Source organism: Phacochoerus africanus, chromosome 9 (genome assembly GCF_016906955.1).
Source record: "Phacochoerus africanus isolate WHEZ1 chromosome 9, ROS_Pafr_v1, whole genome shotgun sequence".
In the NCBI taxonomy this organism is placed as follows: Eukaryota; Metazoa; Chordata; class Mammalia; order Artiodactyla; family Suidae; genus Phacochoerus; species Phacochoerus africanus.
In genome coordinates, this window is record NC_062552.1 from 27,995,065 (window position 1) to 28,021,115 (window position 26,051).

At 43.3% G+C, this 26,051-nt stretch overlaps 1 pseudogene; it reads left to right on the top strand.

Moving 5' to 3' along the window:
* The first annotated feature begins 18,266 nt into the window (after positions 1-18,266).
* LOC125136597 (ferritin light chain-like) lies at positions 18,267-18,792 on the top strand (annotated as a pseudogene).
* Positions 18,793-26,051: the final 7,259 nt, after the last annotated feature.

Genomic DNA, 26,051 nt, shown 5'->3' on the forward strand with positions numbered 1-26,051 from the left:
AGGATGCAGGTTTGATTGCCAGTCTTGCTCAGTAGGTTAAGGATCCCGTGTTTCCACCAGCTGTGGCATAGATTGCAGATGTGGCTCAAATCTGGTATTGCTGTGGCTGTGGCTGTGGTGTAGACCAGCAGCTGCAGCTCTGATTTGACCCCTAGCCTGGGAACTTCTTATGGGTGAGACCCTAAAAAGAAAGAAAAAAAAAAGAAAGAACAAGAACACAAATAACAAATGTTGGCAAGGATGTAAAAAAAAAGGGAACACTTGTACACTGTTGATGGGAATGTAATTTGGTGTACCCACTGTGGAAACAGTAGGGAGATGTCTCAAAAAACTAAAAATAGACCTACGGTATGACCCAGCAATTCCACTCCTGGTATATATCCAAAAAAATATGCTAATTTGAAAAGATACACATGCCCCAAAATTCATAGCAGCAGTATTTGTAATAGCCAAGATATGGAAGCAATGTAAGTTTCCATCAACAGACAAATGGATAAAGAAGATATAGTATCTATATGCAATGGAATACTAATCAGCCATAAAAAAGGGTGAAATTTTGCTACTTGAAACAACATGAACAGACTTGGAGCATATTACATGAAGTGAAATAGTCAGAGAAAGACAAAAATTGTAATGGTATCACTCATATGCGGAATTCAAAAAAATACATCAAACTAGACAACATAACAAAAAAGAAACAGACTCACAGATATAGAGAACAAATTAGTAATTACCAGTGGAGAGAGGTACAAACTATTACATATAAAATAAGCTACAGGGATATATTGTGCAACACAGGGAATATAGCCAATATTCTATAATAAATATAAAAGGAGTATAGCCTCTAAAAATTATGAATCACTGTATTGTCCACCTGTAACTAATACTTCAATTAGAATTTAGATTAATTGTAACCTCCTCTTCTCAAGAGCTATCAGGCATCAGGACCCACAAGTCCACCTGCTGGTGAATCACACAGTCGATGTGGGACACTATTATTTGTTTGGAACAGACTATGGTATGTGAAATATTAAAAACAGTGCTTGGCTGTTCAAGTAGCTCACAGATGCTAGAACATGTTGGGGAGACCAAAAAAATTGTTTTAAAAAGTTTGGAGCTTTTAGGAAGCCTACAAACTTCAAGGTACAAGCAGACATGAACAAACATCAGAAAAAAAAAGCTAAGAAAATCGGACCCCCAAGGACAAATAGGCTGCCACAGCCTCAAACCTGCATCTAGAACTCAGGCCCAGGCCTGCAAATCCTGGTTGATGCCAATCCATCTCTTTTCACATTTTCATGCCCTTCATTAAGACATTTCTGTGTGTCGCTACACATCTTGCAACAGATCGGCTTTGCCAGCTAGGTCTGAATGAGAGCTTGGAACATAATCTTATTTGAGTTCCAATTGATATCTTATTGGAGTTAGGCATGTATTTATATTCCCTGAGCCTTGGTTTCTTGTCAGAAAAAAAAAATGGGAATAAGGATAATATCTCTCCAGTAATATGGCTTGAGGGATAAAATGTAAAAGGGATCACTACATATCAGTACCATCTTTGTGGGAACTGCTCATCCTTTCCTTGTTCTGAATTGTCATCAGATGAACAGGCTACCTAAACAACTAATTTCCATGGCCAAGTGTCTACAGACAGAACTTACAGCTATAACTGAATGAAACAAGTTAACAGTGTGACAGACTCAATGATATGCATCATAGTTATTGGGCTGCATGCTAAGTTTTGGCATAAATGCAAGCCATAGATGTAAGTATCTGTAACGAGTATTGCTTCTATCGTCAAGTGCCTTGTAAAACATTTTCCCCTCTCATCTTGTCCATTCTTCAACTCTGTACTTAGCATCCATGGCAACAATTTTTTTTAATGAGGCTTCTTCGCAATTATCACTCCCAGGAACCATCGCCTATGTTAAAAGAGTGTTTGGGAGTTCCCGCAGTGACACAGCAGAAATGAATCCGACTAGGAACCATGAGGTTTCCTGTTCGATCCCTGGCCTCGCTCAGTGGGTTAAGGATCCAGTGTTGCCGTGAGCTGTGGTGTAGGTCGCAGACAGGGCTCAGATCTGGCGTTGCTGTGGCTGTGGCAAAGGCCGGAAGCTATAGCTCTGATTAGACCCCTAGCCTGAGAACCTCCATATGCCACAGGTGCAGCCCTAAAAAGACCAAAAAAAAAAAAAAAAAATAGAGTGTTTGTTTCCTGGGCCCTGGGTTCAGATGCCCCTGCCCTGATACTCAGGGCTTCAGCTCATGATTCACGCCCTGGCCTTGTCCACTGGGGCCCAGAAGTGAGAGGCAATGGAATTTCTGGACCATGAGCCTATGTCTTTCCTCCCCATGGAGGGAGGACTAGTGGCAGAAAAAGGAGGACGCAAGGCAGTATTTGTGGTCAGCTGTGTATTGACATCTCACACACCAATTCCATAAGGCAGCTGTGACTGTTCTCTCTCTCTTACAAGTGAGGAAGCTATGCCAATAAATGTTGAATAACTTTCCCAAAGCCCCAGCTCAAAAGGAACAGAATGAGGAGTTCCCGTCGTGGCGCAGTGGTTAACGAATCCGACTAGGAACCATGAGGTTGTGGGTTCGGTCCCTGCCCTTGCTCAGTGGGTTAACGATCCGGCGTTGCTGTTAGCTGTGGTGTAGGTTGCAGACGAGGCTCGGATCCCGCGTTGCTGTGGCTCTGGCGTAGGCCGGTGGCTACAGCTCCGATTCAACCCCTAGCCTAGGAACCTCCATATGCCACGGAAGCGGCCCAAAGAAATAGCAACAACAACAATAACAACAACAACAACAAAAAAAGACAAAAAAAAAGGAACAGAATGAGACTCTGAATCAAGATGGGCTCCACTCCTAATCTTAGCCTGAGGTGTTAGAGCGCTGTGGTTTATCCATCACACAGGACCGTATTTGTCTGTTTTCTTGCATTTATCTTGATGAATCCAGAGAATCTTTGAAGGCAAAATCTCTCCTTTATTAGCATTTATAGACTCAACTTCTAAAATACTCTCAGGCATATCATTGGTGTATGGTGTTTATTAAATAAATATACACTAAATAATAATGTAATAAAAATATTTTATAGCCTTTTGGATAACTAATTTGAAAAGTAAAATGTTATTCCAAATAGAAAAGTTACAACATTTCTATTTTCAGATTACAAATGCTCCTATATCTTTTTCTTAAATTATAAATTAAAGGAAAGTCCTTTTCTTTTCTTCCTGCCTTGATAATAGATGTGATGGGTGGACTGATGGCAGCCTTCTTGTGACTGTAAGGAAAAGGCTAAGAGAATTGCAGAGACGTTAAACCTGACATCGTTTATCATTGAACCAGCTCTGCCAACCAATAAAGCCTGGACCTTTTATTTGAGGAAAATGTAAGGAACTTTAAAGCATAGCGGCATTTATTCAAGGATGTCACACTATTCTGGGAGGAAAGACATGTTCTCCTGAAGGTAAATAGAAGCTATGACTCCATGGATAAACTCAACTTAGAGGAAATTAACCTGAAGGAAAACACCTTAGAAGGAAAAACTACACATAATGAATTAAATTGTTATTACTTGCTCTCTCCCTCAAACTAATGCATGTTCATCCAAAGTTAACCACTAAATTTAAAAGGTATCTTATTCCAGCAGAAAATGCACAGTCTTTAGCAAGTAGGTCATTTGTACCTAAAGCAAAAAACACAGGACCCAAAAGAATATGGTAAAATTCTAAACAATCTATCACTTTAACCACTTTTTCCCCAGAAGAACATGATGAATGAACACACATCCAAGATTAGAGTCATTGACTACACAGGACACAACAGAATATGGTAAAATTCTATACAGTCTATCACTTTAGCCACCTTTTTCCCAGAAAAAAAAAACATGATGAATGAAAACATGCCCAAGATCAGAGTCATTGACTATGGAGTTTTTATAAAATAACACTTAAAATACTCTTGAAAAGTAGGGCATTTTTAATATGCCAACAACTTCACTTTATGTAGACTGTTTCAAGCTATGTGATTTTTAACTCAAATTTCAAAAAATATCTGCAAATGAAAGACAATCTATATGGAGATGGATTTTCTTTGCTCTGTTTAAAACAATGTCTAAAACGTGTTCGATGATGACGAAGGCAGTGTGACTCAAGTTCGGCATTAGAAAAACATAAGTGACAAAAATACTCAATTGTTTTTTGAGGAGAGTAGGCGAGTAAAAAATATTACTCAAACTGTTTGCATAGGCGAGGACACCACCATCCGTTCCATCCTCAGTCTCGAAGTCACCTGGGCTTTGAGATCCCAGGTCAGGGTCTTTATTCAAATAGAAGGATGCATCAGAATGATCTGAGGTACCTTTGAGCTAATGAGAGGTGGCTGGCAAATGAGATGTAGGGATTTCAAAAGGAAGAAGGCTAAACAAAAAAAAAAAAAATGAGCCAAATGCCAGGAATCACCGTGGAAGATGAGTAATCAAATACATGTAATTACTGACAAAGATGTGACTAAAGCATGAATAAAACACTGGGGCAGGTGGAGGGATGGACTGGGAATTTGGGGTGAGCAGATGCACACTAGTATACATAGGATGGGTGAACAACAAGGGCCTGCTGTAAAGGACAAGGAACCACGGATTTTTTTTTTTTTTTTTTTTTTTTTTTTGCTTTTTAGGGCCATACCCACAGCATATGGAAGTTCCCAGGCTAGGGGTCAAATCGGAGCTATAACCGCCAGCCACAGCCACAGCCACAGCCACTCGGGATCCGAGACACATGGCATCCTATATGAACCACGGCTCCCAGCAACACTGGAAACTCAATCCACTGAGCCAGGCCAGGGATCAAACCCATATCCTCACAGATACTAGTCGGATTCATTTCCACTGCACCACAATGGGAACTCCTACAGGGAACTATTGATATAAATATCCTACGATAAACCACAATGGAGGGGTTCCCATTGTGGCTCAGCAGGTTAAGCACCATACAGTGTCCAGTGAGGATGCAGGTTTAATCCTTGACCTCATTCAATGGGTTAAGGATCCTGGTGTTGCAGCTAGCTGTGACATAGGTCGAAGATGTGGCTCAAATCCAGTGTTGCCATGGCTGTGGTATAGACCACAGCTGCAGCTCCAATTTGACCCCTAGCCTTGAAATTTCCATATGCGGCAGGCGTGGCCCTAAAAATTAAAAAATAAAAATAAATTGAAATTTTAAAAACATAATGGAAAAGAATATAAAAAAGAATATGTGTGTATATATATATGTATAACTGAATTGCTTTGCCGTACAACAGAAATTAACACAACATTGTAAGTCAAATGTATTCCAATTAAAAAAAAAAAAAAACTATGCAAATGTTTTCCACAGCAGAATGGAAAAAGGAGACAATGGATCCAATCAGAGCCAAAAAGCAAATAAAAGTGTTACACACTTTAAGAATGTCAGCCTGGGAGTTCCTGTTGTGGCGCAATGGAAACAAATCTGACAAGGAACCATGAGGTTGTGGGTTCGGTCCCTGGCCTCACTCAGTGGGTTAAGGATCTGGCATTGCCATGAGCTGTTGTGTAGTTCGCAGAGGTGGCTCTGATTCCGAGTTGGTGTGGCTGTCATGTAGACCTTCAGCTGTAGCTCCGATTTGACCCCTAGCCCAGGAACCTCCCTATGCTGCAGGTGCAGCCCTTAAAAAAAAAAAAAAAAAAAAAAAGAATGTCAGTGTGACTTTGCTATTTTACTGGCAATTATGACACATGTGTTATTTTGTTTATCCTGTGGTAGTAAGTGCTAGGATCAAAAGACTTCACCTGCGATAAAAAGGCCACATTACAATTTGCATAGATTTTGATCAACTGAAGAGAAAGGTCCTCAAGGCCAAAATATATTTTTTTTCTTTCAAAATATACTCTTTAACAGATGCTGGAGCAAAATTACTTGCAGAATGGTTTAATCAAAGTCCCAAAAGCTAATTGATGGATTGTTCTTTGCAGGCATCATTTAGTAGGCAGATTTCGGCAAAGTGAAATCCTCCTTAGTTTTTCGTTATGAAATACAGATGAGAAAAAGCTGGAGGGCAGATAGTCAAAGCCACACCAACAAGCCTCTCCAAGTTTAGCTATCCTGTGGCGGTTATATACACTACGACTCACAGGAAAGAAGAAAAACCCTCATCCAGAACGCCAGGGTAACATAAAACTTTAAAACTGCAAAGAGTGGATTATCAAGTCACACTGGGAATGAGGTCCCTGCACACTAAGATTTTACTATCTTGTAGTAAATGTGCACGTATTCGCTCCGTGTGCCTGGAATTTTATTCATAAAGAATATGCATAACAGAGATTAGAACCACGGTGGACTCTATTCTGTGAAACAAAAGCACAGATGGAAACAAATCTGGATGAGAAGATTCAGGGAATCAGTCCCAGCAAATGAAAACAAGTGTGCCTTGTCCTCTGTAACGTGCATTACAGACACACACTCAGACACGAGGCTGGGGGAAGAGCTGTCCTGAATTACTGTTTCCACACTCGGCCATTTAGCCCCCCGGGTTTTGAAGGAACATTTCAGAATGACTAATTTCTACGTGGTAGGAGGCAAAGATGAAGAAATGTGAATGTATCCATCATAAAATGCATGTTAAACTCTAACAGGTGCTGGAGTTCCTGTCGTGGCGCAGTGGTTAACGAATCCGACTAGGAACCATGAGGTTGCGGGTTCGGTCCCTGCCCTTGCTCAGTGGGTTAACGATCCGGCGTTGCCATGAGCTGTGGTGTAGGTCGCAGACGGCTCGGATCCCGCGTTGCTGTGGCTCTGGCGTAGGCCAGTGGCTACAGCTCCGACCCAACCCCTAGCCTGGGAACCTCCATATGCCGCAGGAGCGGCCCAAGAAATAGCAAAAAGGCAAAATAAATAAATAAATAAAAATAATAAAAAAAATAAACTCTAACAGGTGCTAAACTCATTTCCGACTTCAGAAAATCAGAGCATTGTTCCTATCACTGTGGCCCAGATGAGGCTTTATCCCAAAAACAAGTCCTTCAGAGTCCTGTTCTTCCTGAATAATAGTAAAACCCAACAGATCTGAGAGTCTCATGTCCAGGCAACTGGAAGTAGAGCCTAAAGGATGGAAAGATTACGAAATGTGGATTTACTTCCAATGAGCTCAGGGGTAAACTTCCAGCTCTTTGAGTGACTCCCATGTCTGGTGTGTTGTGGAAGCCATGAGTTTCCTTTTGTCCTCATCAAAATAATGTAACTATCACTTTGCACACATGTCCTTATCTCAGATATACATCCCCTGTGGGCGACCCTTTTCTCTAAGCTCATGCTTTTCAAAAAGTACATTTGCAGTAGACAAGCAATGAGATCCTAATGTATAGCACAGAGAACTATATTCAGTCACTTGTGATGGAACAGGATGGAGGATAATGTGAGAAAAAGAATGTATACATATACACACATGTATGTATAACTGGGTCACTTTGATATACAGCAGAAATTGGCAAAACATTGTAAGTCGACTGTAAAAAAATAAAATTTTTACTTTTTTAATTATTTTTGTTGTTGTTGTTTTGTTTTTGCCTTTTCTAGGGCCACCCCACGGCATATGCAGGTTTCCAGGCTAGAGATCTAATCAGAGCAGTACCCGCTGGCCTACGCCAGAGCAACAGCAACGCCAGATCCGAGCCACATCTGCAACCTACCCGCAACCTCATGGTTCCTAGTCGGATTTGTTAACCACTGAGCCACGACAGGAACTCCAAATAAAATAAAATTTTTAAAAAGTGATCCCCTGCCCCCACCCCTCTCTCCCGCTCCATCCACCCCATTGAGCCCACTTTTGTATATTTACTCGTAGGAATTCAAAATGATACAGATGCCACTTGGAAGGTAATTTGGCAATAGCTAACAAAATTACATATGTATTTACCCTTGAATCCAGCAATCCCACCTCTAGGAGTTTATCCTGAAGCTAATCTTCCAACAATATAAAAACATATATGCACATGTTTCTTCATTGCAGTACTATTTGTAATTGCAAAATATTTAAATGTCAAGCATAGGAAGTGTTTGGATAAACTCAGGCACAAATGTACAATGAATACTATCCCACTGAAAAAGTGAAAGAGGAAGCTCTCTAGAAACTGACGTGGAATGAGCTCCAAAAGCTCATGTAAAGTGAAAAATCAAAGCGCAAAACACCATGTCCTACACCTTTAAGAAAGAAGAGGAGGAAATTCCCACTGTGGCTCAGTGGGTTATGAACCAATTAGTATTCAAGAGGACTCGGGTTCGATCCCTGGCCTCGCTCAGTGGGTTAAAGATCCAGCATTGCCATGAGCTGTGGTGTAGGTCACAGACATGACTCGGCTCAGATCTGGTGTTGCTGTGGCTGTGATGTAGGCTGGCAGCTCCTGCTCTGATTTGACCCCTGGGAACTTCCATGTGCCATGGGTGTGGCCCTGAAAAGAAAAAAAAAAAAAAGAAAGAAAGAAAAAAGAAGAAGAGGAGTTCACTGGTGATGCAGCAAGTTAAGGATCCAGGGTTGTCACTGCAGCAGCTCAGCTCACTGCTGTGGCATGGGTTTAATCCCTGGCCTGGGAACTTCCACAAGCCATAGGCATTGCGGGGGCGGGGGGGGGGGGGGAAGGAAGAGAAAATAAAAAGCTCTCCATATATCTGCTTTGCTTTATTAAAAAAAAAAAAACAATCAGAGGAAAAAAACCTGCTCTACACATCAGTTCTATAAATTCAGTTCCTGTGAACTAACTCACCGCTCTGTCAAATTTATGAAACCAATGGACCCTTTTGTGGAAAAAAAATCACCTATGGTTTTTCTTTATATGGTAGTTATTATCTCAATAAGTCAGTACTTATGCCCTAAAAAATCAGGAGGAAAAATAAAACAAATAATCATGATGGATACCTAATGTATTATTATAATGATCAATATTTATAAAAATTATTAATATTTATTAGAATTATTAGTCATTATAATAACTAAGTTGGTGGAGAAGAGGGCACATAGGACATGAGAGAGAAGAGGACGATAGCTTTTCACAAGTTTTGACTTTTGGAAGCATGTTAGTGTTAACGTCAAAAAATTAAATCAGGAGTTCCCGTCGTGGCGCAGTGGTTGGCGACCCCGACTAGGAACCATGAGGTTTCGGGTTCGACCCCTGGCCTTGCTCAGTGGGTTAAGGATCCAGTGTTGCTGTGAGCCGTGGTGTAGGTTGCAGATGCGGCTCGGATCCTGAGTTTCTATGGCTCTGGCGTAGGCCTGGTGGCTACAACTCCAATTAGATCCCTAGCCTGGGAACCTCCATATGCCGCAGAAGCAGCCCTAGAAAAGGCAAAAAGACAAAAAAATAAAATAAAATAAAATAAAAATTAAATCAGTAAGGATGGGAAGATGAGGAAACTGAAGCAGATGAACCCAACTATCTTTCAAACGAATACCATGCCCACAATGTAGGGGGAAGCCTAATTTGAATAATGTGTGAAAAGAGTTTTGAACCCATGCCCTGCTTACCCTCAGTCTAGGGCGTGGGGAGATGGGAGAACTGGAAAGCAGAGGTCCTGAGCTCGTTTTAGTGGGTTCGTTTTTGTAGGAGATGGGGGAAAGGTAACCAGATACTACTTAAATGTAATATGAGGTTGAGCAGTCAATGTGCTGATATTTCTGGATGCCAGGATTCTCACATGTAAATATGGGACGGAGGAAGGCAAGAAAGATAAATTGGAATTGGAAATACTGGCTTAGACTCATGACACCTAAAATATGTATGTATGCATATATGCATATACATATGCCCATATATATAGAGAGAGAGACCCTGGGTGTGTGCATGTGTACTTATGTGTGTGAATGCTTGTGTATAATTGCGTGTAGGTGTATATGCCTGTGTATGTGCCTGTGTATACCTATAGACCCTGTGCATGTGTGCATGTGTACTTATGTATGTGGGCGGGCACACGTGTATTTCCTGACTCTTTCCACTGATATGACTTAGAGGAAGAGATTTTGCAGGAATGATGAACACAGGTAGGGCGCAGACCTTGATCTCTCAATGTCGCTGAGCACTCCCCATGACAAGGAACCAGGATCCTTGGAGAAGTGGCTGAAAGCAGGACTGGGGAAGGGTGAGCCCAGAGTTACAAGATGAGCCCAGAACTTTATTGTTTCCTTTTTAGGGCTGCACTGGTGGCATATGGAAGTTTCCAGGCAAGGGGTCTAATGGGAGCTGCAGTGGGGGCTTACATCACAGCCACAGCAACAAAGGCTCTGAGCCACATCTGTGACCACATCTGTGATTCGGTAACGCCAGATCCTTAACCCACAGAGCAAGGCCAGGGATCAAACCCAGATCTTCACAGAGACAATGTCAGGTCCTTAGCCCACTGAGCCGCAACATGAACGCCAAACCCGGAACATTTAGTTACATGAGAAAAGAAGGATGTGCTCCAAAGAATAATGGATATAAGACCCAAGCACACGGAGCCACCTTGAAGGGCCCCTATTGGCCAAATCTGGAATAATCTGAGCTCAAAACAAAATGAGGGGAGTTCCCCTTATGGCTCAGCAGCAATGAATCTGACTAGTATCCATGAAGATGTGGGTTGGATCCCTGGCCTCACTCAGTGCATTGAGGATCCAATGTTGCTGTGATCTGCAGTGTACTGTCATGGCAGAAGCCCAGGTCACTGCTAGGGCGGGAGTTCAAGCCCTTGGCCTGGGCCTGGAAATTCCACACGTGTGGCCAAAAGAAAAAAAGAAAGGCATAACTAATTTATATCCAGCATGGATAAGCAATGACGTCCTGCACAGAGAACTATGTCCAATCTCTTGGGCTAGAATATAGTGGAAGACAGTATGAGAAAAAGAATGTGTAGGAGTTCCCGTCGGGGCTCAGTGGTTAACGAATCCGACTAGGAACCATGAGGTTGGGGGTTCAGTCCCTACCCTTGCTCAGTGGGTTAAGGATCCTGCGTTGCCGTGAGCTGTGGTGTAGTTTGCAGATGCGGCTCGGATCCCGTGTTGCTGTGGCTGTGGTGTAGGCCGGCGGCTACAGGTCTGATTCAACCCCTAGCCTGGGAACCTCCAGATGCCGCAGGAGCAGCCCTAGAAATGGGGAAAAAAAAAGAGAGAGAGAGAGAGAAAAAATGTGTATATATGTGTGTGTGTGTGTGTGTGTGTGTGAATGACTGAGTCACTATGCTGTATAGCAGAGATTGACACAACACTGTACATCAAGTATCCTCTCACTTAAAAAGAAAAGAAAGGCAAATAAAACCCAGAAATAATGGAACGGAATAGCGCAAAGACCAGCCGAGAGGAAGCCCATGGCAGAGGAAAGGAAGAAACGGTAAGTAAAAGTCCACACCTGAAACACTTTAAAAGTTCAGTGTGAGAAATGAAAAAGGACGGGAAGTATTGTTCTGGACAGGCCAGCTGGCATGAAACGGTCTCTGATTTCTAAGGCACAAGTCCGGCAAAGAGGGAGTGGTGGGGAAATACTCTGAAGCTAGTAGGTGTTGTCTAGGAGGTTGATTTGATAACCTAATGTCCAACTAAGGAAATAGCACGCCCAAGTTGAATAGACCCTAAACAGTACCACTTAGGCTGAACATGTGACCCCATTTGGGGTTAAACACGCCAGAAATGTATTCGAAATTAACAGGTATCGTTCTGAGATTATTCCATCAGTGGCACTGCAAGAAAATGTTTTTGCATGTTTTAAATCATCACGCAGAAAAATGAACTTTCCATTTTATAGGAAGTGTGTCACATTTCATTCTTCTTATTCAGTTGAATTGTTTATAAGAGAACCATAGCAGAGCAAGCAAAATGGCTTTAACAACTTACTGAGTGAACCCTAAACCACATTTTCATGATAGAACTATATCCATCCATTATTATAAAAGTTGCTTAATCCCTGAAATGAAAACTGACTCTTTCTGGTCATCTGGTTGTTCTGTTTTGTTTTGTTTTTAACTGTCTACTCTCACGAAATTTTCCAAGATTCGTATATTTGGTTTTTCATTCTTCTACCATACTGAAAAAACATATTGACTCATGTTTCAATCCTTCTTAATATAACTTAGGAGATGGTTCTAATAAGAATGCTTCCTGAAATATAGATAAGAACAAGATGTCATCCTAGCCCTGACACACACACGCACACACTCCAGCCTCTGTGTAAATCAGCACATCATCCTTCAGTATTATATTGAAACCAGTTCTAAATCTGACGTGGGGTGAATCGTTGCTTTATATTTCTATATCTTTTAAAGTATAAATTTTTCATATTTCATGGAACCCACTCTATTGTGTATGCATATTACTTTTTGGATTACATCTAGCATGTGATCAACTCAAAAATAAATCTCCCAATACTGCGAATCACTTGTTCATTCCCTTTGCTCATTACCTGTGCAGTACCTTCAAGGTGAGGGCACTTATACTTTCAGAATGTCCCTTTTCCTGATCAAACCCATTAGGTTCCGTGCTGCCCAGTTAAGTAATTAAAGGGTCAAATCCGGATCCAGCAGACTCTGGAAACAAAGCAGCTAGGTCAGTAGAGTGGAGCCTGCTGCCTTCGAGAGACCCTCCCACTATCCAACCCCTCCCCTGCTCCCCTGCTAGATTCTATAGGAATCACAAGGGGTGGGGGTAGATCTCGGCCCCGCATCTCATGAGAGGAAGGCAATACTTTGCAAGTTTGAGACTATCTAGGAAGGTTGATGGAGTCACAAAGCACAACTAGAAATATATGAAAATATTAGGGCAACTCATTCATAAAAAAAGGGATGTGAAAACTCTCAGGGTATGTAGCATCTTGTCGATCAAGAATTCAGGAGAGTTCCCTGGTGGCTCAGCACGTTAAGGATCCAGTGTTGTCACTGCAGTGGCTCAGATCACCACTGTGGTACGGGTTCAATCCCTGACCCCCAGGACCTCCCCAAGCTTAGGACACAGCCCCCCTGCCAAAAAAAAAAAATCAATTCATAAACAACAACAAAAAAAAATTCAGGAATCTTTTTCCCCCCTGGTAAAATGTGGTTAAATGGACTATGTTGAGAGTCAATTTATAATAGCTCTTTTTCTGGTATTGGTACAAGATAACTACTCTTTTTTCTTTTCTAAGACTGTATACAGGTAATCCTTTTCTTTATTTAAATATTGAAAATGAAATGATCACCAAAGGCTTTTAGGCATTTGATTTTATGGGGCTATAAAGTTTTCTAAGTCAAAGAGGTTAATTGTTGAGGGTCAGGTTTCCCAAAGAACTGTTGCTGAGATGAATGGGGGTCAACAGGTGTGAAAGGAAGGGCACAGAGCTGGATTGGGCGAAAGGAAAAGAGGAGCTTCAGTGCAGGCCCAACAAGGCCTGGTCAACCCAAGTGGGAGCTCCGGCGGGTCGGGCCATCAGAGCTGGTCCCCACTGGTGAAGATGGCTGGCCAGGCTTTAATCCCTTTCTTCAGGTCAGTCTCTGGAGGTGGCTGCCTGCGTGGAGGGAGACAGGGCAAAGCGTTCTGCCGCTGAGGCCATCGCAGAAGGGTACATGATTGGTGTGGACGGTCTGCTCACTGCACTCCCTGCAGCTGGCCAGCAAGCTCTTCCTCTAAGAAAGACCCGGGCAATGCACTCCCCATCCACCAACCTGGTCCTAAGTGGCTAGATGACTGTCCTACCAGCTGCCTCTATCAAAGTTACCTGTGCCCTCTGCTTTAGAGAGCCGTTCCATTTGACAAAAATGAAAGAAAACCAAAAAACCCAACATTTAAACAAAAAATGTGTAACAGTCATAAATTACCTTCGAAAGCCCAGGGAGGGTAACACTTAGGGAGGCCCACCTGAAGCTGGTCTCCAAATCTGTTGAGCCTCATTTCATCGGGGAGCTTGGCAAGCCCTCTCCTTTGCAAAAGCCACTGTCAGCATCACACCTGGGCGCAGAGCTCTGCAGCCTGTTCAGGTTTGGGGAGCCCACAGCAAACAGCAGGGTGTCCTTCACCTTCAGACACCTTCAGGAACTAGGACAACGGACGCGGGCTGATTTCCGGCTTGCTAGTCCGTTCCCAAGCACAGACCAGCAAAGAGAAGTGCTCTCCAGCTGATTACTACGTAAACAGCAAGTTCCCCAGGCCCCTCTCAGACAGCAGTGCTGTGGCGCCCGAGGAGAAACAACGATGCCAGATGACTGCCTAACAGCCCCCCTCAGTTACTATGGGGATTGCACTGAGGATAATCACTTGTGAACAATCCTAGGCTTGGGCAGCCTTCTGCAGTCTGATGCGGCTTGTGCCCCCTACATCTGAACAGAACAGAGAAGCCCCAAGGTCAATGGCGTTGCCAGGAGCTCCGGACTCCAATCACGCGGGGTCAGCATTCAGACTTGATGAGAACCCAGCCGCTTCAGCTCAAGTTTAGTCCCAACTTTGATCCTCTTCCTTACGGCTGAGCGTCTCTAACAATTCTTTTCCAGATCTCTCTTTCCTCCTCAGAAAATAAGGTGGGCGGGTGAGTGGTGGGCACGGAGGAGGACGAACTCCAAAACTCCAGGGGCGAGGACACTGCTGTAGGGATCGCAAGGGACAGCTATGGGAGCTCTGTCCCCCATCATCCATCAAGTAGCCAGCAGGTGAAAATAAAATCGACATCACCTATTAAACGATTCTCAATCAGTATACTACTTTGGGTGTGCAGTAAGACAGACTTGAGATGATCCACTTTCTCTTTAAACCAACATAGAGTTTGCCTTAAAACAAACAAGAGCCTAACTTTGGTTCTTCAAAAGTTCATTCAAAAAAAAGCAAACACAGGAGTTCCCATCGTGGCGCAGTGGTTAACGAATCTGACTAGGAACCATGAGGTTGCAGGTTCGGTCCCTGCCCTTGCTCAGTGGGTTAAGGATCCGGCGTTGCCGTGAGCTGTGGTGTAGGTTGCAGACGCGGCTCGGATCCCGCGTTGCTGTGGCTCTGGCGTAGGCCGGTGGCTACAGCTCCGATTCAACCCCTAGCCTGGGAACCTCCATATGCCGCAGGAGCGGCCCAAGAAATAGCAACAACAACAGCAATAACAACAACAACAACAAAGCAAACACAGTCTTAAAGAAAAACCATGATGAAGCCATCTTCAGATCCTTTCCTGGGTGAGCCTGACACCTGCTGGCCTCTGGGTCCCCTGCAGTCACACTTGAAAAAGCATATTTTTTTTTTATAAGATCCTAATACTATCTACACAAATGTATCTGCTCAAGAACTCCAGAGATGGAAGTTCTTATGGTAAGGAACCTGACTACTATCCATGAGGACTCGGGTTCGATCCCTGGCCTCACTCAGTGAGTTAAGCAGCCAGCACTGCCATGAGCTGTGGTATAGGTCGCAGCGCAGACACGGCTTGGATCCCAAGTTGCAGTGGCTGTGGCGTAGGCCAGCAGCTATTGCTCCGATTTGACCCCTAGTCAGGGAACTTCCATATGCTGCAGCTGCAGCCCTAAAAAAGCCAAAAGAAAAAAAGAAAAAAGAATTCCAAAGTTTTCTGGAAAGGATTGCATCAGAGAATTTATGCAAGAGAGATACCATGAGCAAGAGGTATCGTAAGCAAGTATATTTCAGTTATTCATTTAGGGAGGAGGATTAAGGAAATAGCATTCAGTAAATGAATATGTTTCAGTCACATACACACAGAATGATCTGAAAATTCGTAAAGGAAACTATTCTCAATTTCCCCTCATCATTTATTAGAATCTATAATCTGCTAATAATAATTGTGTGTTTATAAAAAATCAAAGTGACAGACAATCTGAGAGGAAATGAGAGAGAAGCAAAGGAAACTCTAAGGAGAGAGAAAGAGAAGAAGAGCTGGGAGCAGATAGCAGAAAAGAGGCAAAATATAACGAGACAGCTTCAGGCACAAAGAGGCAAATGTCAAAGCAGCGAGGGTCAGAGAAACCTTGAGGTAGGAAGCAAAAGGAGAGACCATTCACTTTTCCCCGAAGAAAACTTCCCCATAACGTAGAGCAAAGAGGGGCAACAGCACTTTAACTGTTTGATGACTGACATATCTCTCTTAGTGGGCTGGTCTCCTAGGCTGCTAACTTTACTCTGGGGCAGCCAGTGCGTGGCAAGAGGAACTGGGTTCTGCCGTCCCTCTACCAGGCAGCTAACCTTCCTCGGCCGTGAGGAACACATTTCCAAGGCAACACTGAATTCAAAATCTGGGAAATTCAAGAATTTCATCTTCCAAATGGCACAATCAAGGGCGAGAGACGTTAACGTGGTGACCACGTCCTCATCAGAAAAGCACAGCTCTCTGGCTTGACCTAACTGCCGTATCTGAGGAATTACAGACAGAACATGTGGTAAAACATCAGCTTAAATACAGCTCCGGGGAGCCCTGTCTCCCTGTTTCACGTGTGGCTTCCTACCCTTGCATGATTCACTTTCCGGAATGAGACGCCCTTCAGAGGCTGAGTCATCCACAGAATCAGGTCAGCCAGGTCTGAGACAGCTTCTTCCCAGGGGACAAAAAGTAACTCATCGAGCCTCTTATTCTATTACTCCTTGTTTGGAATTGTAAATAAACAAAAACCATCCATGGGATCCTCCATTCACCTCGTTATGGCTGAATCCAGCCCCCAAAGCCATGGAGATGGTAACTTTCTCCAGATTTAATGACTACAGTTGACACGACCAAACACCCACCCCCAGGACTCAATCAGTAAAGTGCCCGTGAGGAGGTCATCAATTCAACTCCGCAGCTATTTCCAAGGACCAAAGCAAACAGGAAATGTGTCCCAAAGTGGAACTGCCAAAGCTTGTGGAAATCGTGCTTCAATTAATAGACAAGTAATTAATACAAGGACTTTTAAACAAGAAATGATTGCTACTTATCAGGAGTTCCTGTTGTGGCTCAGCAGAAACGAATCTGACTGGCATCCCTGAGGACGCAGGTTCAATCCCTGGCCTCATTCAGTGGGTTAAGGATCCAGCATTGCCGTGAGCTGTGGTGTAGTTCACAGACGAGGTGCGGATCAGGCATTGCTGTGTCTGTGGTGTAGGTTGGCAGCTACAGCTCCAATTTGACCCCTAATGTGGGAATCTCCATAGGCTACGGGTGCAGTGCCCCCCACCCCAAAAAAGAAGAAATTATTGCTACTTATCAATCTAAAACTATTATTTACCCAGGTTTGTGGCTGAGAGAAAAATAGAAACTGCTGGCCTTAGTAAGTCCTCAGCTTCCTTTCTTCCCTAAATTCTGTTCCTTACTTTGATAAACTAAGTCCATTCAGAATACCCCACCATAAAACTAAAAACATCCAGCAATCCCATCCCTGGACATATATCCAGAAAAGACAAAAACTCTAATTTGAAAAGATATATGCACCCCAAAGTTCACCGCAGCACTATTTACAATAGCCAAGACATGGAAGCAACCTCAATGTCCGTTAACAGATGAATAGATATAGAAGATGTAGTACATATATACAATGGAATATTATTCAACCAAGAAAAGAATGAAGTAATGCCATTTTCAACACAGACCTAGAGGTTATCATACTAAGTGAAGTCAGACAGAGAAAGACATAAGATAATATATGTGGGCTCTTAAAAAAAAGGATACAAATAAACTCATTTCCAGAACAGAAACAGAATCACAGACTGAAAACACACTTCTGGTTACCAAAGGAGGCAGGTGGGGGGGGGGGAGATAAATTGAGAATTTGGGGTTGATATACGCACACTGTGGTATATGGATCAATTGGCCAACAGGAAGCTGCAGTATAGCACAGGGAACTCTACCCAATATTCTGTGATAACCTACATGGGAAAAGAATCTGAAAAAGCACAGATGGATGTGTGTATGCATATAGCTGAATCACTTTGTTGTACACAGAGATTTTCACAACATTCTAAATCAATTATACGTCAATAAAACTTTTAAAGTGGGGGGGGGAGAAGAGCATCATAGGGCTCCTAAGTCCTGTCTTTTTTATTGATCACACTGTATATGTCTTACAAAAAAGATGTAAAGTATTGCACAAATGGGCAGTGCACTGGGCTGTCCCCAGGATCTGTCCCTGCTTCAACAGTGTTTGGACAGAAAAGACCCAGGGGTGACTCTTGCTCCAGCTTCCGACTACCCTCCAACCTTTTTTTTGCAGTTGCAACCCTCGGAATCAGCCACTCAGCTCTGTCAGGTCTCTGAAACCAGCCAACACTACTTTTTGAACTTAACTCCTTATTAGGGATCAACCATGAGCTCCCAGGTTCGTCAGAATTATTCCACGGAGGTGGAGGCCTTGGTCAACTGCCTGATCGACATGCATCTGAGGGCCTCCCACACCTACCTCTCCCTGCGTCTCTATTTCAACAGCAACGTTGTGGCTCTGGAGAGCGTGAGCCACTTTTTCTGCAAGTTGGCTGAGGAGAAGCTGGAGGGCGCAGAGCGTCTCTTGAAAATATAAAACTAGTGCAGTGGTTGCGCCCTCTTCCAGAACAGGAGAAGCCATCTCAAGAAGAGTCGGGTAAAACCAGGACGCTATGGAAGCTGCCATTCTCTTGGAGAAGAACCTGAAGCAGGCTCTTCTGGATCCGCATGCCCTGGGTTCTGCCCGTGCAGACCCGCATCTCTGTGACTTCCTGGAGAGCCGATTCTGGGATGAGCAGGTGAAGCCCGTCAAGACAATGGGAGACCACCTGTCCGACCTCCGTGGACTGTCTGGTCCCCAGGCTGGGCTGGGCGAGTACCTCTTTGAAAGTCTCACCCTCAAGCACAGCTAGGAGCCTCTGGAGCCCAGTGGCCTTTGAGGAGGCCCTCTGGTGCTTGGGCTTCTGCCAGAACCCCCACCCTGTAGCCACAAGGCACTTTTTTAACCACCCTGGAGCCCTCTCCCAAGTCTTGGACCAAATGGAAACAATAAAGCTTTATGCAGCAAAACATAAAAAATAAAAACCAATATTGCACAAATGCAGTTACCTGAAATTATCCTTCTCTAAATAGGACCTATGGGGTGGGTGGAGGGGAGCTTGCCTATTTCATAATCCTTATTCTCTGAAAGCGGATCCCACCCCCAAATCACAGGAAAGGATTTCACATAGATCTCTCTGTGAGCCAGCCCCGCCTCTCCCAGAGCTGATTGGACGAGCAGGGATCACATGACCAGTGGGGGTTACCTGGCCAGAGAGGATCACATGTTCTCTGAAATTCAAAAATCCATCATATTCTGTAAAATAAAAAACAAAAACCTTCTTCTGTGAGGCAATTCTGTGAAATCAAGGCAAAAATGAAACTTTATTCTTCTAAAAAGTCAGGAATTATTCCCCTAATTTGTGGGGTTTTTTGTTTTTGTTTTTAACTCAGTTCTTCATATTTATTTGACTTGGGCCACCACCTCTAATCTGTTTATATCGTTTATATCCTTTTTTTTTTTTTTGCTTGCTTTGTTTTGTTTGTTGCTACTTTTCAAAGTTTTTGATGTCTTTGATTTGTAAACAACAAAATACACAACAGAGAAAAAAAATCCCATAGTACTTGGTCTGCTGTTTTTAACTCATTCATGACTCTGATATATTAGACCAAATCTGGTTTGAAATAGAAAACTATAGAGATCTCTAAGCAGAAGTGCCAGTCGTGGCTCAGCAGGTAATGAATCTGACTAGCATCCACAACAAGGACGCAGGTTCAATCCCTGGCCTCGCTCAGTGGGTTAAGGATCTGGCGTTGCCCTAAGCAGTAGTGTAGATCACAGACACGGCTCGGATCCTGGTGTTGCTGTGGTGTAGGCCGGCAGCTATATCTTTGATTCAACCCCTAGCCTGGGAACCTCCAAATGCCATGGGTGCGGCACTAAAAAGCAAAAAAAAAAAAAAAAATTTCTCCAAGAAACCAAGTCTTGACTCTTTCTCATTTTAGTCTTTTATTTCAGTACTTTAAATAAATTGACATGGAACTGCAATGCCTATTTTAATATATGTGGGTAGTAAAATGTTTTATTATTTTTTCAGTGTTACTTCATATTCATTATAAAAATCATGAAACAGACCCACATTCTTCAAAGTGGGGTGCACACAGCCCCAAAACAATCTAACAGAGTGCAGGAAAGATCCTAGGGCTTCCATTTAATTTTCATCATAGCCTTTTATGCCTCAATTTTTCTATGTGTATGTCTTACAATGGACATAATATATTATTTCAGTATTAGGTATATAACATAAATAGATGATATATCTCAGGTTTGTATGCTCAAAAATGATAGGAGTACTTGAAAAATTTAGTCCACCGAGATAGCCAAGGCATTGCATTTCCTGGCCAGCCTGCTTTTCAGTCCTGGAGCACAGTGCCATCTAGTGGTGCTGAGATAACACAATCCTGCTATTTGAGTATATTTTCCAAGAAAAATAGTCTTGTCATTCAGACAGCAAGACAAACCAATAATAATAACATTCTAAATAAGTGACACACGATTTTAATTATATTATGGTAAATGATGAGTATTTCTATAATTTTCTGCTGCTGCCCTGAGGCTTTTCCCTCTCTCCCCCTACAGCTGGAGGCTTTCCCAAAGCTGCCAGGCTTTCTTCCTGGCCTTGTGTGTACCTCTGTCTTCCTGCCTGCCTTCTTTCCCACATTGAATCTGGTCCTGAGTACTTCAGCAAGACGGCTGCCCCCGCCTCTACACTTCATACCTCTTTCCCTAAAGCACTTGGCCTGGTGACTGCTAACATTTTGTTTGTCTGTCTCCCTCGTCTATTAACTTCTAAAGCAGAACTGCCCAGCAGAAAGACGATAGGAAGGCACAAATGTGAGTCACACTTCTAATTGTAAATGTTCTAGTAGCCACATTTTTTTTAAGTTTTATGGATTTACAAAGGTGTGATAATTTCTGCTTAGCCACATTTTAAAAAGTAAACAGTTAAAGTTTATCTTAATAAGTTTGTAATATATTCGATATTATCATTTCATTAAGTGATTACTTACTATTTACACTAAGTATTTATTAATATGAAAATTACAAATGAGAGATTTCCTTTTTTCATGTTAAATCTTAAAAATCCAGGGTTTCTTCTACACTTACTGCCAATCTGGATTTGAATCAGCTGCATTTCAAGGACAAAATAGCTACATGTGTCTAGCGGACTGGATTGAACAGTGATCTCTAAAGGCGGGGTCTGGTTTCTCCTTATATGTAGTAAATGTTCAGTGGTTCAAAAATAAATAATTTTAAGCTGATAATGCTATTGGCTGGGAAAATCTGTCCTTTGTATACCACGCATGAGGCCTCTCTGTAAAGAGGTACCACAGAGAATCTACAAACAAGTCTCTCTTACAGGAGAAAAGGAGGCTGGCAGATCATATCAATTCCCAGTTTTGTTGTAAAACCTCTTTTTAGAGGTAGATTTTATGCACATGGATCTCATTGTTTTAATAAGTAAAATTAGCAATTGTCAGCCCTTTAATGATGCATGTAGATTTCTCCTTATAATACTCAATACATTTGTGATCACTTTTTACGTGTCTTCCCGCCCTTCCAGTACATCAACTCTTCAAAGACAAAGACAGCTCTGTCTTGTGCATTGATTGCTGTGTGCTCAGTGCCTACCTATGGCTCGAGTAAGCCTTCTACAAAGATAATGGCTGATTTGAAAATTTTGAGAATTTGGATCGATGCATGTGTCATTTTTCTCTGGATTTGTGAGTTTCTTCTACTTCTTTCATTCATCTCAAAAACACGGGGTTCATAGCAAGGTGCTAAGTGTTTAAGGCAGAGAGGGTCACAGAACAGGGCTCCTTCCTGCAGTCTAATGCACAGCAAAAGGCAATCCCATCTCAGGACTTGACTTCCCAGACCGTTGCAAAACCCCGGACTCATGCTGAAGACTGGACCTCATGCATGCTGATAGCCCTTCTGTCTCCCACGGACACTGGTGTACTTTGGGGAGCTTCCTAACCCCCAAGGGAAGCAGGTCGGCCCTTCTTAGAGGCTCCAGCAAGTTAAATAACCCCCCCCAAGGGGTCAACATATTAATAAACTGAACCCATAGTAGAAGCCAAATATTCTGACCCTCCACAATTCCCTGATGGCTCATCAGATTAAGGATCCAGCCTTCTCATTCAGCTTGGGTAGCTGCTGGGTGGCACAGGTTTGATAATCCCTGGCCCAGGAACTTCCACATGCTATGGGTATGACCAAAAAAAGAAAATAAAAGTCAAATATTCCAACTCTTAGACCATGTTTCCACTGTCAGTCCTCCACCTCTGAAGTTTGAGAATGCATCTTCTAAGTCACCTAATCTGGGGTTGATTATTGTCTTATATTTAAAATTAAGTTCTGCTTTTTGTTTTTCTTTAATTCATATCTTAATACACGGGGCTAAGAGTAAGACGACCTCCTCCAGAGCTCTGAGTATGAAACCAGTGATTTCAACCCAGAGTAAGTAAAATTGGCCATCTGCAAAAATCATCTAGGAGTTCCCGTTGTGGTACAGCCGAATCGAATCTGACTGGGAACCATGAGGTTGTTGGTTCAATCTCTGGCCTTGCTCAGTGGGTTAAGGACCTGGCACTGCTGTGAGCTGTGGTGTAGGTCACAGACGCAGCTTGGATCTGGTATTGCTGTGGCTCTGGCAGAGGCCAGCAGCTGTAGCTCTGATTCGACCCCTAGCCTGGGAATCTCCATATGCCATGGGTGTGGCCCTAAAAGGACAAAAGACCAAAAAAAAAAAAAAAAAAACCATCTAGAGACAGTGCTCAGGGCTGTCGTGAGCTGATGTGCAGGCTGAGCACTGCGCAACCTTGCAAAATGCCAGTCAGAGGCACAGCCTGCAAACCACAGCTGGCAGCCTTGTGGGTGACTACCTCCCAGCTCCACAGGTGAAACAACCCTAGGAAAACAAATCTAGGTCTGGTAGAGTGTGGACGAAGGCTGAATATTATTAAGCTTCTGAGATGTCCAAAGCAAAAGTGTATGGCTGACACAGGTGGGCCTCAGCCCCAGTCTGGACTTCACAACCAGAGGGCAAATGCCTCCAGGGCAGGAACCAGGCCCAGGTTTATTTAGACCCAACACTATGTCCAATAGGTCTAGTTCCTGACCCCAAACAGTCATTTATTTCTTTAAAAGGGGATGTGTGTCTCCAAAGCTTTGCAAACGGCACATTTTAGGCAGATCAATAATAATCAGAAAATAAGTACAAGTGGTTCTTTTCACTTAAAAAGTCCTTGAAAAATACCTGAAAATGCTATTCAACATTCAGTGGGCATATAATGTGAGGCCCATAATGACTTTTGAAAAGTGAATGGCTCTTAGAAGACAGTTTTACTGATTTTGCATAAACTTAGGAATAACTTAAAGTCATCCGAAAAGGCTTTTAAGTTATTCTATAGGAAATAATAATTCTATAGGAAAACAATCAAAAAGCCACAACTTGTGGTGCAGCTTTATATAAGCCTGAGGTGCAGTTCAGTGGATAAGACATACCTGTCATCCCTCTGCTGTTGGCCTTTTCCTGGTCCACCAGGCATTTTGGTGGAATTTTCCTTGAGCAGCCAGTCAGGGAGGGCCCCCCTGAGGACAAAGAAAAATTGTATCAAATCTTTCCCCCTACAACTCACACCTGGCTTCAGAAGGGAAAAAAAGAAAAACCACTGGAAAAGAGTAATTGCATTTTCAATGATGGTCATTCAGCTGCAACGTCTCGAGTCAAGGCTGGTTAATTCCTATTTGCTGACATGCAGGTCTTGCCCAAGTTTGCTTTCCAGCCACTGCAAGGCATGGGGAGAGGGGTGTGGGCTCCTTAAGTGCTAATTAGTCTTCAGGCTTCAACACAGCATCATTTGTGAAATGATCAGGCTCGACTGAACCCAAGCGCTGAGGCCAGGACTCTGGATTTACCCCTTTTTACATTTTCTGTGGTCATGACTTAGTCAAATCTGATTCTGAGACTTTTTTTTTTGTCTTTTTGCTATTTCTTGGGCCACTCCCTCGGCATATGGAGGTTCCCAGGCTAGGGGTCCAATCGGAGCTGTAGCCCCCGGCCTATGCCAGAGCCACAGCAACGTGCGATCTGAGCCATGTCTGCAACCTACACCACAGCTCACGGCAACGCCGGATTGTTAACCCACTGAGCAAGGGCAGGGACCGAACCCGCAACCTCATGGTTCCTAGTCGGATTTGTTAACCACTGCGCCATGACGGGAACTCCCTGAGACTATTTTTCCAATTCATGAATAGTAGCTAAATTATCTCAGGAAAAAGAAAGTCTCCATAAACCGTGTAACTCAAACATTTAATGTTCCTTGAAGCACACAGCTTTCTGCTAGGCCTTCTGCAACATGGATATCCTGCCTTCAAGGGATTTTTTGTTGTTGTTGTTGTTTTTTGGTTTTTTGGGGTTTTTTTTGGCTTTTTAGGGCCACACCCACAGCATATGGAAGTTCCCAGGCTAGGGGTCCAATTGGAGCTACAGCTGCCGGCCACAGACACAGCCACAGCAACACAGGATCCAAGCTGTGTCTGTGACCTACACCACAGCTCACGGATCCTAAACCAATGGAGCAAGTCAGGAATTGATGCTGCATCCTCATGGATACTAACTGGGCTCATTACCACACACAGAGTGGTGGAAAGCAGAGCCTGCTGAGTGGTAGTAATGCGTTGGATAAAAGGGCAGATTCTGAACCACTGATTGGATTCAAATCCTGGTTCTACCATCCTGTGACCTCAGGTCAAAGTAACTTAAACTGTCCATGCGTGTTTTCTCACCTGTAAAGTGGAGGTGATAATTGGATTTATTCCACAGATTGTGTGATGAATAAATAAATTAAGAACAGCTTAGGAGTTCCCATCATGGCACAGCAGAAATGAATCAGACTAGGAACCATGAGGGTGCAGGTTTGATCCCTGGCCTTGCTCAATGGGTTAAGGATACGGCGTTGCCCTGAGCTACGATGTAAGTTGCAGACACGGCTCAGATCCTGCATTGCTGTGGTTGTGGTGTAGGCCAGTGGCTACAGCTCCGATTAGACCCCTAGCCTGGGACCCTCCATATGCTGCGGGAGCAGCCCTATAGAAACCAAAAAAAAAAAAAAAAGAACAGCTTAGAACAGTGCTGGGCCCACAGTAGGGCCTCAGCTCCATAGAGAGAAGCTCTAATTATTTTATAATTAGGGACAAAATACATGGGAGAAGAAGGGCTTTCAGTGTTCAGACAAAGGGGAAATCGCTGTGGGTTAGTTGATCAGAAAATGTCTTACAGAGGAAATATGAGCATCTGAAATAAGAATGAAAAGGAAAAGCAAGCCAGAGGAAGAGGAGGATTCAGAGGATGGGGTGTGGGACAATCTAGTTAGAGGGATATTTTTTCATTGGAAAAGAGGGGAAGCTGAGATTGAGGCAAGACAGCATGGTACATGTTATCGTTTGGACACCAGGAAGCCCCTGAAGTTTCCTAAACGAGAGGATGATGGACAAGAGTAGGGTCTTCACCAGGGTTAATGCTGCCGCTCTTAGAAGTGAGCCTTGGAGGAGAAGCCATCCCTGAGACTATTTTAATGATCTAAGTGCAGAAGGATGAGAAATAAAAAGGGTTAAGGGTCAGCACAGATGCTGTCATGCAAGAACTACCAACTGCCGGTGGTTACAGACCAGAGAAGAGAGGAGTTGGTTGCCAGTTTGAGGGACAAAAAGAACAATGGGAGTTCCCACTGTGGCTCAGAAGATCAAGGGCCTGACATAGAGTCCATAAGGATATGGGTTCAATCCCTGGCCTCGCTCAGAGGGTTAAGGATCTGGCATGGCCACAAGCTGCAGCATAGGTGGCAGATGCAGCTTGGATCCCGAGTTGTCGTGGCTGTGGTGTCGGCTGGCAGCTGCCGCTCTGATTTGACCCCCTAGCCCGGGAATTTACATATGTGGCCCTAAAAAGAAAAAAAAAGATGATGTTAGTGACACAAACAGGTAAATCCTGAGAGCTGAACTTCTTTTTTTTTTTTTTTGGAGCAGGGAGGAGGGAACCAGAATTCCCTTCTGGACATAAAGACT